This window comes from Spea bombifrons, chromosome 1 (assembly GCF_027358695.1).
Source record: "Spea bombifrons isolate aSpeBom1 chromosome 1, aSpeBom1.2.pri, whole genome shotgun sequence".
Lineage (NCBI taxonomy): Eukaryota > Metazoa > Chordata > Amphibia > Anura > Pelobatidae > Spea > Spea bombifrons.
In genome coordinates, this window is record NC_071087.1 from 10,401,975 (window position 1) to 10,414,360 (window position 12,386).

Below are 12,386 nucleotides of genomic sequence, written 5' to 3' on the forward strand. Positions count from 1 at the left end.
ATATAAAAAAAAACTGTTAAAATGAATAAAAAATATAAAAAAAAATAATGGTGTTGTCGATGCGTATTTGTTAAACTGTAATGTTCTCCAGTCCCCCTCTAGCTTATGATGGAGGGGAGGCAGAGAACAAGGACAAAGGCAATGGTTTTGAAGCTGGTCTGCCTCGTATTTGGGTTCTACATGGACCAAAATCTTCTAAGATTGGCCAGAAGTGGCTAAAGATTATCGAGGACTCAGCATTTCGTTTTGAGAGTTCTGTTGACTTCATTGGTAAGTTTGCGTTATATGATCTGTTTGACGGGACACATAATAGCACCCATTCCATTGGACGGAGCGCTACGCTTAATTTTTAGTATTTATAAGGAATATAGGAGCTGTATTTTAATAGCAGTTGTAGAACCCGAAGGCAGACTTGGTAATGCTCTGTTGATTATTGCTATGTTATACACTTTTGTTATTTTATTTCTTTCCATCAGCAGAAAAAAACCTTTTTGTTATTTTTTTTTTGTAACTCGACATTGATTCCATCCCAAATGCTTTACACAGACTTTAGGAAAACGGCCCAAAACACAATATAAAATCATTATTTATCACAAAAAGCTGTACCAAAAAAAAAAAAAATACAGCAGGATTTTGGCAGACTTGGTGATTTGCTTACAGATCCAAATTACACATTTTCATCCATTTTTATTTGCGGGTGGAATAAAAAGCAGACTATTGGGAAAAAAAAAAAGATTTCAAGAAATCATTACACTGACCCACCAGCCAACTCAATCCTTAGCTGTCGAAATATTCATTAATGTGTTTACAGACCAGGGGAATAAAGTTCACAAGTTGCCATTTTTAAAATGTTATGATAAAGTGTATCCCTGTCTCCTGACTATAACCCCCATCATCCTAAGGAATTAACTACACCATCAGTTTTGTCACCCGGATGCCCGGGTGTCTTTGCAAAGCATTTGCTGGGAGAGGCAGAAACCATTTAATTGATTAAGAAATACAATAAAACTTAAAAGGGTTTTACAAACTGCCTGGGGGGGCATATACAATCCCTGGAACGCTGCACCTATACTTTATTTAAACTTCGCCGGAACCACAATAAAGAAAATACAACTAATTCTGAACTAAATCTGACACTTTCCAGAAAGGCCATCACCGTTTACCTGAGAACCCTTCAGTTTTGTTCAATGCACGTTTTGTTTGGTTTCGGGTGAGTTAAGCGCCAAAGGCCACCAAACGCTACGGTAGAACTGGGTCCCTGAAGACTCCGTATCGGTTTTAGTGTCTGTGGGGGGGGCTGTGCCTTTTGACTGCTTTTTTGCCCTCAAGGGATCCATGTATAAAGTGGACATAGAAGCTAAAGGTGATCATTGTTAACCTTATATGCATGCAACTACCCAGAGTTAAGCACCGATGGGTCACAGAGGTCCCTGACGACTCTGTAGCAGTTTTGGTGTGTGTGTGGGGGGGTGTGGATTGTGCCTTTTGGCCACCACTCTCCCTTGAAGATTTCTGTGGGTCTCCTCTCAGGGAGATCCTAGAAGATCTGGCCCTCCCTAGGCTTAGGTCTGGGAAGAAAGGAAGAGGTCACATATCCCCTGGTGGCCTCAGAAGACAAAGTTTGGGGACTTAACACTTTTGGAGCACCGATCACTTTTTTTTTGTTTTCACAGCGAATTACTCCAGTATGAGATGGAAGGAGCACAATTCTCCAGGCTCCCAAATAGAAAAGAAAAAAAAATACCTCCATTTTTAAGACCCCCGAAGAAATAAAGAAGGGGACCTGGTGTTCACTGTGGCCTTCCGGAACGATTTGGAACCTGGCACCTTTTTGTTTTTTTTTTCACAGTAAACTCACTCCTGACTTCAGGGCTTCTATAAAATAAAAAAAACCTCCACCTTTTAAGAAAACGTATAATTATAGCCCCTGTGAAGGTGGGGTCAGTGGTTAAAGTGACTGTGGAGTACAGCTTCGAAAGTAGTACTTTCAGGCAGTGTGGACTATACAAAAAATGTTTTTTAGATTGCATGTAGAAGTACCCTGCTGTTAATAAACCAACTATATTAGAAAAAAACACAGAAATAAACAACTTCACTGCATACAGAAGGGTAATTAATTTAACCCTTTAAAGTTTCAGGGGGGTCAGGACACAATTTTTCCCCCCAGTAGGCCAGACTAATTTTTATAGTTTTTTTGTTGTTGTTGAAAACACATTTTATTATTTTACTTTATATTAAAATACAACGGCATGAGGCTTTGCAGTAAAGTGTATTCCCATTGTTATCACGCTATAAAGCCCCCCGAATCCAACATCTCCCCCTCAGCCTGAAGGTCATGCTATTGATTAGACAGGGAGTTCTGCTTCTCTGCTGTTTTGTTTGCTAGCCGGGCTTTGCTTGTAGCGGTACTGTAAACTCTACTCTCCGGGTGGTAGAAGGGGCTGGCTATTTCATCACTCTTACTCTACACGGAATGGTGATAAACATACATTGAAATTGTTCAAACCAATAATAATCATTGCCATTTTCTGGTTCTGATTTGTACGTCCCTGTTGGTGTAACGGTCAGGTGTCCCAATAGTTTTGTCCATGTAGTCTATATTTCCAGGACGAGTTAAGTTATTCATAGATAATTAGCTATTTTTTTACCGTTATCCAAGTACCCTTAATTTGTAGTTTAGGAACGTTTCTGATGTAAAGACTATGACCTTAATCAGTTGTCGGTCTCCTCTTAGATTTAGTAGTCGTATACCTATCCCATGTATGTTTAAATTCCCTCGCTGTATTACCCTAAGTTAAACAGAACTTCCTTACATTACATGTAAGTCTCTGACCCTCTAGTCGTAGGTTATGACCTCTTATTCCTATACTTTGTTAAACCCATTTAAGGTTTTAGCATAAGCTTTCAAGACCTCATTAGGTATCTTGTTCAGATGTAAAAAGGTGACCTTTGAGGTCTTGAAAGCTTACACGACTCTACATTTTGGCAATTAATATGGTGGCCACACCTGGAAACTCTCCAGGTTTGACCCATAGTCTCCGAACCCAGGCCAGTTTCTCCTTTCTCCATTCAGGAAAGCATCCCACTCCCTGTACACATTTGGTCACTCTCTGCCCACTTTGCCCACCCAGTTCATTCCCACTAAATGCCACCTCTTCACAAAGTCATTCCTCCTCAAGCCCTTGGTAGCCCAATCTGGGAAGCTCCAAGATATGCCAACTGCCCACTTACCGGTATCACTAACATTTTCAGACCAGGGAACAACACAAAATGCATTTTTGTGTGTATATACCAAGGACGCCCGAGGCCTCTGTCCATGCCCTACAAAGGCCAATAGACAAGAGGAAACTCATCCCTTCTTGGGGTCGTTGAGACTTGATTAGGGTACGGACTATTAATTGTTCTAGTTAAGCTAAAGTCATCATAAACCATGACACCACCTGTCACTATTCCTAACCAGTCCTTCTTGAGGTACAAAGAGATAAGTGAAGCATTGCAAGGATGTAATCTGCGGTATATTTACCTTTTGGTTTGCATTTGACCCAATCTAGAGAAGCTTCCCCAGCTGCCCTTCTCCAAGCTCAACACCCAGAATACATTTCAAGGCGCGCAAGGCCTTTAAGTCCTCTGACATGATATACTGGGGTGCCGAGTCTTAAAGGCGTGCAGCGCCTTTTAATGCAGTCTGTGGAGCCTCCATAGCATTAATAGGTCGGTTGAGGAGATCAAAGATCTCTCTTGTAGTAATAATAATAATAATAATAATAATTTGATATTTTGTGTATAACTTGAAATGGCTTAAAATTAGTATCATAAATGACCAGTGTCTGGGATAAAAATAATTAAAATCCAAGAATGTCAATTATACTAGTGATCTCTAGAACACAAACATTCATTGTTTATTGCCTCCACACACCAGGGTATCTCTATACACACGCACATTAACAATAAAAGGCTTCACCGGAACATTGTCTCCTAATTATATGCCCTGATGTATTGTACATTTTATGTTTCCACCGACTTCCTTTAGACTGTAAGCTCATACGAGCAAGGACATCATTACAGCTGATTTCTTGAAACGCTGATTAACTTTGTACGTTTTGTTTTATATTGTGCCGCTCTCTTTGCTGGAGTGTTATAACTAATGTGTAATAATGGCTGTTACTTGCCCTTATGCCATTATGACAAAAACAATATTACGTATTAAACCATTAATTTCTCGTAACACACATAGGAAATAGAATAAAATATCATAGCTTTCGGTTAATCCAAAATAGTTAGATATATAGTTGGATATTATTAATAAAAAATAGTTATCATTAATAATAAGGCAGTGGTCACGTGACAGGAGACAGAAGGTTCTAGGAAATGATGTGTATCCAGGGAAGGTCTTGTCACTAGTGGGGTACCTCAGGGATCACTATTGGGACCTGTACTTATTTTTAAGTTTGGTAAGTTTTGGTAAGTTTTTTTGCAGATGTTACAAATGTCCATAGTAGGTCAGACCTTCCTGGTGGAACAAGCCAAATAAGTTAAGTAAATCTAAAGAGTCAAGAGGTCAAAATCTAAAACTAGACGGTTAGATGTAATGTAAGGAAGTTTTACTTTACAGTGGGGGTGGTAGATGAGACAGACTCCCAGCAGAGGTGGTAGAGGATAATACAGTGAGGAAATTTTAACATAGGATAGGCATAAAGCTATCCCGAATCGAAGACCAGACCAAGGATTGATTAAAGATCTGAGTCTCCTTATCGGGAATAAAGGGCAGACTGGATGGGCCAAATGGTTCTTATCTGTCTTTAAGTTCTATGTTTCTATATTAAGGTATTTTCAAAAGCATATACCATAATATTTCTTTTAAGAGACTCAATCAGTAGGCCATACCACCCAACAACTACCCCCCGGTGTATTTGGATGCCAGGGGGGCAGAGCTTTGAAGGTAGAGCATCAGCAATTTAACACATGCACACTATACAGTCTCCGGTGTCCCAGACACAAAGCGGGACAGTTGGGAGGTATGGTAGGTGTGTATTTTACATGTGCAGAATGTAACACAACCTCTATGTAAAGTTTCTTGCAACTTCAATTTTACATTCTAGAGTTTTTTTTGCTATACTAAAGTGACAGCAATGCACATTTTTATAGAGGAAATTGTGGGGAAAAACAGTTTTTTATTAGTGTGTCAGGGTTTAGGAAAGGACCCCCCTGGCATCAGTTGGTGCCAATGGTAACAAAGTCTTTTAGGATGGCGCCACCTAACCTAAAAGAGGATTTGTGAGGTTAAAGCGACACGCGGATTAAGGCTTAAGGGTCTGGGTGAAAAGACCCTGGCCCCCCCAGGTGTGAGGAAATGTATTATAGTGACCAGCCCTAATAAAAAAAAAGGTAATAGAGGTAAATAAGTTCCAAGAAATAAACTAAAGTTTATAGTAAATGCGGTGGAGAGCTTTAATCACTGGTGTATGGATCAAGGTTCCCACACATCCATCTCAATGCCAAAAGTGTAATATGTAATGTCACTGACCATATAAATGTTATACAATAATTAAAAAAATATATAAATATTTGTTTCGTCGAACCTCCTGCGATTCACTTCTGTAACACATTGGAAATATTTTTTAAAAAAAATCTATTACTATTAAAAAAAATGTCCCAGTTCAATGAGTTGTAAATATTCTTTTTCCTTAATGCAAAGTAAATTTTAAAGCACGGTATTCCAATCAGATAACTTTTAGTTCCCTGAAAGCTGACTATTTATTCTAAAATCTGAATCAGTTAGTCATCCTACATCATAGCATGTACATCTTGCAAAACGTAATGGCGCCTGAAGGGTTAACATTTTTTTTTTTTGGTAGATCTGGGAGATTCTTAAAACTTACTGTTGTTCTCCTCATGTAATTTGTAATTTAATCTTTATGCCTGCAATTTTTTTTTTTTGCATTTAATAAATAATTTCTACAAAAAAAACTACAAAAGCAAAAAAAAACATAAAAATTATAAATATATATATATATATATACACACATTTTGCACTTTGGCAAGTAACAATGGACAGAATAATATATACACATTAAAAAAAAAATCTTTTAAAAAAAATGCATTATTGAAAAACATTGGAATTAATTAATTTTCAGAGAGCAGATACGTTCCAGTTCTGTCATTTTTTCCTCTGAATATATTTTCTTTCGGCAGTGACCACAGGCGGATACTCCCGTTCTGGTTTTATTTAAAAAAAAAAAAAAAAGATGAAGTCTCGCCCTGCGTTCATGCCGCTATACAGCCTGCCCCAAACCAAATCGTGTTTTTTAACGCTGCTTAATCAACTCACATCCTATAAAATCGTATCAAAATCCTCTGTTCCGCGCTCCCCCCCCCCACACAATGGCACACACCCCTGCCAGCTTCTTCCGCAGCCCCGGCAAGAAGCACAAACTATTCATTTTTCTGCTGCTAATGACCTGATGTGTAGTTATTTTGACAGAAATGTCCTTGCTTCCATGTTAGCGAATTCAGTAGCATAAATCCACACTTCCCGCCCCGAGGAACCCCACGACTTTATATTATTCAGATCACCGACCCCCCCAGCGCACAATACTTTTTTTTTTTTCTCGTCTTTATTATTTATTTGAACCTATTCGATACGACTTAACGCGCAATACAACAGCGCGATATTCCATGGCAACACAGGGGTTAATTTCCAATGTACAGTATAACAATGCGCTGTTATTACACGGTGCATATATCGCGTGCCCGAAATGAAAGAGCAGATTGAGCACGCAGGGAAACATCTGTGCAGCCGGCACGCTGAAACATCTGCCCCACAGAGCTTACAATCTAAACTACATCAACAACTGCTGGGGATTCTGAACTCCGCCGCAAAAATCAGCCCCCTCTTTCTTTTTTTTGGGGGGGGGATCTCTGATGATATATTTTGACATGGTTAGCGTGTCTCTGTTTGGATTACAATAACTGAATAACAAAGAGCTGGTAATAAAAAGGATTAGGACGTTGCATGGGGCGGGAGGGGGGGGGCATTCGTTGGCTTTAACTAAAGTATCCCCACACAGCGGCATTTACTAAAACATTCTTGCACAGATTACCCCCCCTCCGTCCACACACCCCCCCCTCCGAACTACTCCCCACCACCTCCTTCCTTTGCAAGAGATCAAATAATTATTATCAATCGACATGGAAGGGGGGGGGATGATAAAAGGGAAAATAATGCACGGGGCTAAAAGAGCCAAGCGTGTCAGGGAAAGAGACGGAGAAGCGGAATGAAACATTAACAAACAAAAATATGGCGAGTGGCCTGGGGTTGTTACTGTCACATCATTTTTTTTTTCCTCCAAGCCCAACATCAACGCTTTTGTTGCAAGCGAAGCGGTCATTTGCATGGAGAACCAACAGGGTTTCTTGTTCTTGAAATGGTTTTTTTTCCTCTCTCTCTCTCTCTCTCTCGCCGTAGCACATACACGGTGTACACACTCACTCCACGGACACGCTGGGGGGTGGTGGTGAAGGGGGGGGTGTTTAAAAACACGCCGATGATGGAAGGGTGGAATGTGCAGGTTTATGCAGGGGGTGTGAGGAGGGGGGGTAATAGACATAGAAGGCAAACCTTTGGAACGTTGCCCCAGCCGGAGTTGTGCGTCTCGCGCTTGTCTTTGCCTGCGCTCTGCTCTACACTGACAAGATCAGGCTGAGATTAACAAGTCCATGCTGCTATTACCACCTTACTCCTCTCTGGCAGCCTCCACAGGCGCTCGCAGCGACACTCAGGGACTTCGGCAAACTTTAGACTTCTAATGCCATCAACACCGCTACTAAATTGGGGGGCTAAGAAATAAAACTTAAGGGGTGCTATCAATCTATCGCTCTATCTATCCATCTATCGCTCTACCTATGTCTGTTTGTCTATCTATCTATCTATTATTATTATCTTTTATTTATATAGCGCCAACAGTTTACGCAGCGTTTAATACAATACATATATTCAAGGGGTCTGACAAGACGAGAATTGACAGACTAAGACAAACCGATACATCTCTGTTTATCGACCTTTGAAATGCATGCATGATTTAGCTTAGAATTAAGGGGTTAAGGTTCATCTGCGCCAAGTAGTGTTAAGTGTATAGGGAAGTGATGCTAAAGTTTATTTGCCTTCTTCTTCTTCTAATTATTTGTATTATTATTATTATTGCCTTCTTCTAATTATTTTTATTATTATTATTTGCCTTCTTCTAATTATTTTTATTATTATTATTTGCCTTCTTCTAATTATTTTTATTATTATTATTATTATTATTATTAGGGAGGTACTTAGAATTAAGACTGGGAATGTAAAGAGGGGATTCTTGTTTATTCCTTGGTAACACACGTATGACGCTCTAGCTTTGGCAATCAAGGGGTTGACTTTTATTTGAGTTATTATTATTTATTTGAATATTATATTTTAGGTTTTGGGGGGGGGGGGTGTAAACTGGTTCTCATCATAGTCTCCAATAATTTTAAAGTGGATATAAAGGGTGTTTTTTTTTTTTTTTATTCCTTCGGAATGATGAATCACGCCATGTGTTCTTGAAGGGGTTAACACTTTTCAGTGAGGGGGATAATTGCTGGGGTACAATGCGATGTAAAGGATTTTTCAATGAATGCAGAGCTCAGCCACCAGTTAACCCCTTCCTGCCTGCTGGATTTAAGTCTTATTTTTATCTTTTTTATAAAAATCTTCAAATGGTGGAGTGTTTTAATTTAAGCCAGAAATCAATAGTTAGCTCAGCTTTCTGGAAATCAAATAGTTAACATCTTACAATCATGTCATTAAATCACAGAATCCTTTCAATATGTCTTGCATACCTCCCAAGTGTCTTTATTGTAGAAAGGACAGTCCCTCCTTAAGATGCATTTTTCTTTGTTTCTCATCTGTTTCCTAGGAGCTCAGAATGGTCGGCGGGAGTGGAGTTTCTGCCTCTGCTATTAAAAACCTGAATATATGAATTCTACAGGCTGCAGGTCAGTGTGACAAATGCGGCCCCGCTGTATGTAGAACGTATGTGCCGCATGCACCGTGTGAGAATGTGATTTACACATTGCATTGTATATAAAATGTGTACATTGTTTCACAGCCACACGAAGCAGCACATTATTTTGTGTAAAAGAGCAGAAATTGGTTTAATTAAAATTGTTTATAGTAGATAATTTTTCTTCTTGTATAAAACTTGGTTATATAAGTAGCTATCAGCATGTTTGGGAACTGTACGGGTTTTGCCGGGACACTCCAGATGGAGCGCCGCTTCTCTGGGTCACCACAGAGAAACTCCAGGTCACGGGACCCATCCAACCCCTCCCTGTCCAACCATGGGCCGCTTTCCTGTATGGAGAGCTACCCACATCCCGAAAAGTGAGGGCGCCTAACCACATCCTCAACCAAAAGCGTCCATATGAAACGTCGGAACCTCTCTCTGTCTCTGCGGGAAGAAATGAGCTGTCCCTGCACAATGTATGGTCCAATCAACGAGGACACCTTCATGAAGCCTCACTTATTTAAATATGCTTTATACAGGGCTGTTCAAGCTGTTCTTTTGGCTGGGGCTGGCCCTTCATAGGATAAAGTGAAGTGAGTGAGATAAAAGTCAACTCTTCTGACATCAAACTTTTAGATGAGTTCCCTCATTGCATGCTGTTACAGCATAAAGATACATTTTCTATCGTCATGCACTTGCCAGATCTTTATAAATCTTTTTTTCTTAGTATTTCAACTTGGATTCAGCATGAAATCTATACGGAAATGTCATGTTTCTCTTATGACTCTGCTACAATGTAAAGTAGTGAGTGTACAGCCTGTATAGCAGTGTAACTTTACTGTCCCCCCAAAATAACTCAACACGCAGCCATTAATGTCTAACACCTTGGCAACAAAAGTGAGTACACCCCTAAGTGGAAATGTCCAAATTGGGCCCAATTAGCCATTTTCCCTCCCGGGTGTCATGTGACTCGTTGGTGTTACAAGGTCTCAGGTGTAAATGGGGAGCAGGTGTGTTAAATTTGGTGTTATTGCTCTCACTCTCTCATACTGGTCACTGGAAGTTCAACATGGCACCTCATGGCAAAGAACTCTCTGAGGATCTGAAAAAAGAACTGTTGCTCTACATAAAGATGGCCTAGGCTATAAGAAGATTGCCAAGACCCTGAAACTGAGCTGCAGCACGGTGGGCAAGACCAGCGGTTTCACAGGACAAGTTCCACTCAGAACAGGCCTCGCCATGGTCGACCAAAGAAGTTGAGTGCACGCGCTCAGCGTCATATCCAGAGGTTGTCTTTGGGAAATAGACGTATGAGTGCTGCCGGCATTGCTGCAGAGGTTGAACGGTTGGGGGGTCAGCCTGTCAGTACTCAGACCGTACGCCGCACACTGCATCAGATTGGTCTGCATGGCGTCCCAGAAGGAAGCCTCTTTTAAAGATGATGCACAAGAAAACTCGCAAACAGTTTGCTGAAGATAAGCAGACTAAGGACATGGTGGTGGAAATGTCATGGTCTGGGCCTGCATGAGTGCTGCCGGCACTGGGGAGCTACAGTTGATTGAGGGAACCATGAACGCCAACACGTACTGTGACATACTAAAGCAGAGCATGATCCCGTCCTGGGAGACTGCCCCGCAGGGCAGTATTCCAACATGATAACGACCCCAAACACACCTCCAAAGAAGCTGAGGGTAAAGGCGATAGGCTGGCGAAGCATGTCTCCAGACCTAAACCCTATTGAGCATCTCTGGGGCATCTTCAAACGGAAGGTGGGGGAGCGCAAGGTCTCTAACATCCACCCGCATGATGTCGCATGGAGGAGTGGAAGAGGATATATCACACAGTATATATACCACCTCCTTGCTGAGAAATATGATGTAATATGTTGTTATATAGTTTAGATTTCTGTATTCTCAATTAGTAAAAAAAAATATATACATATATATATACACCAAAAGAGAAAATGTGTCCTTTTATAGGACCTGCAAAAACATATCAATCTTCAGCAGAATGAACTTAAATTTAGCATTAATCATGCAATAACCACAAAGTGTTCATAATGTTAAAAACCGGTACTGTTTGAGTGAAACATCTACACATCTGACAGTTTACTTTTCACTTGTCAATTGAATTTTTTGAGCAATTTGCAGTGGATAATTGCAAACAATCTAAGCAATGATTTGCTGACACTTTGAAAGGCGGTTTTACCTTTAATGCACTTTATTATAGTGCTGCGGGCTACTTTCTCCATTAGAATTCAAATTTAGGATATTTAAAAAAAAAATGACTGGTTCTTTATACCTCAATAGTACAGTTTCACTAAAATACAGATCACTTCACTTAGGATGGTTTTGTGCTACCAATTTTATTAATTTTATTTTACTAATTAATGATATCTTAGAGGCTGCATTGATGATTATATAGGGGAAAATACACCATGTGTATTTAATAGATACTTTAAAAGCATAATCAATTAAACACTTTGCAGAGGAGCAGTGTATATATATATATATATATATATATATATTAGTTGTATGTCCCTTTAACTTTGTCTATTTAGCTGGAAGTCCATTTTGTACGCTATCGTAGGGCAGTGGCGGAACTACCGGAGTCGCAGGGGTCGCGACTGCGACCAGGCCCTGGAGTTCTGCCAGTCAGGGGGGCCCAAGAGGTGCCGAGCGGTTGCTGAAAACGACCGCTCGGCACCTCTTTGGCCCCCCTGACTGACAGAAATCCAGGACTCCTCTGCTCCCCGCTGCTGCTGCCGCCGCCTGCCTCAGCGCTGCCCAGAGTGCAGTGTTGGGAGCGTGAGGCGTTTGTCTCGGGTGCCGGTGCTTCACGCTGAGCGCCGGCATATGACGTTATATGCCGGCACTCAGCAGTGAAGCGCCGGCACCCGAGACAAACGCCTCACATTCCCAACACAGGAGTTGACGGTAAGTGACCTACAAAGGGGGGGTAGGGAGGGAGTGGGTAGATCGTGAGAAGGGGGGGTAGGGAGGGAGAGGGTAGATCGTGGGAAGGGGGGTAGGGAGGGAGGGAGAGGGTAGCTCGTGAGAAGGGGGTAGAGAGGGAGAGGAGAGATAGTGAGAAGAGGGGATAGGGAGGGAGAGGGTAGATAGTGAGAAAGGGATAGATGGGTTGGGGGGGCCCTTAACAGATTCTCGCACCGGGGCCCTGAGGTTTCTAGTTACGCCCCTGTCGTAGGGTAAATGTTACTATGGGTGATGACAACTATTTTCTCATGTATTGTGTCCTGGACATTAACACAATGCATTTTTTGTGTGAAAATGGATCTGGGTGTGAGATGTACAGTATAACCAGCCGTTCACACGGTTTGTGCCCACCAGTGGCTCCCTCCAA

General features: G+C 41.1%; 1 protein-coding gene across 1 annotated transcript in view; it reads right to left on the reverse strand.

Annotated features, from left to right (window-relative positions):
* Positions 1-7,704, reverse strand: part of CTBP1 (C-terminal binding protein 1) — a 166,037-nt gene extending 158,333 nt beyond the window's left edge. Inside the window, exon 1 of the mRNA XM_053458173.1 lies at positions 7,619-7,704. The gene's annotated coding sequence lies outside the window, so the exon portion shown is untranslated. The remainder of the gene's footprint in view (positions 1-7,618) is intronic.
* Positions 7,705-12,386: the final 4,682 nt, after the last annotated feature.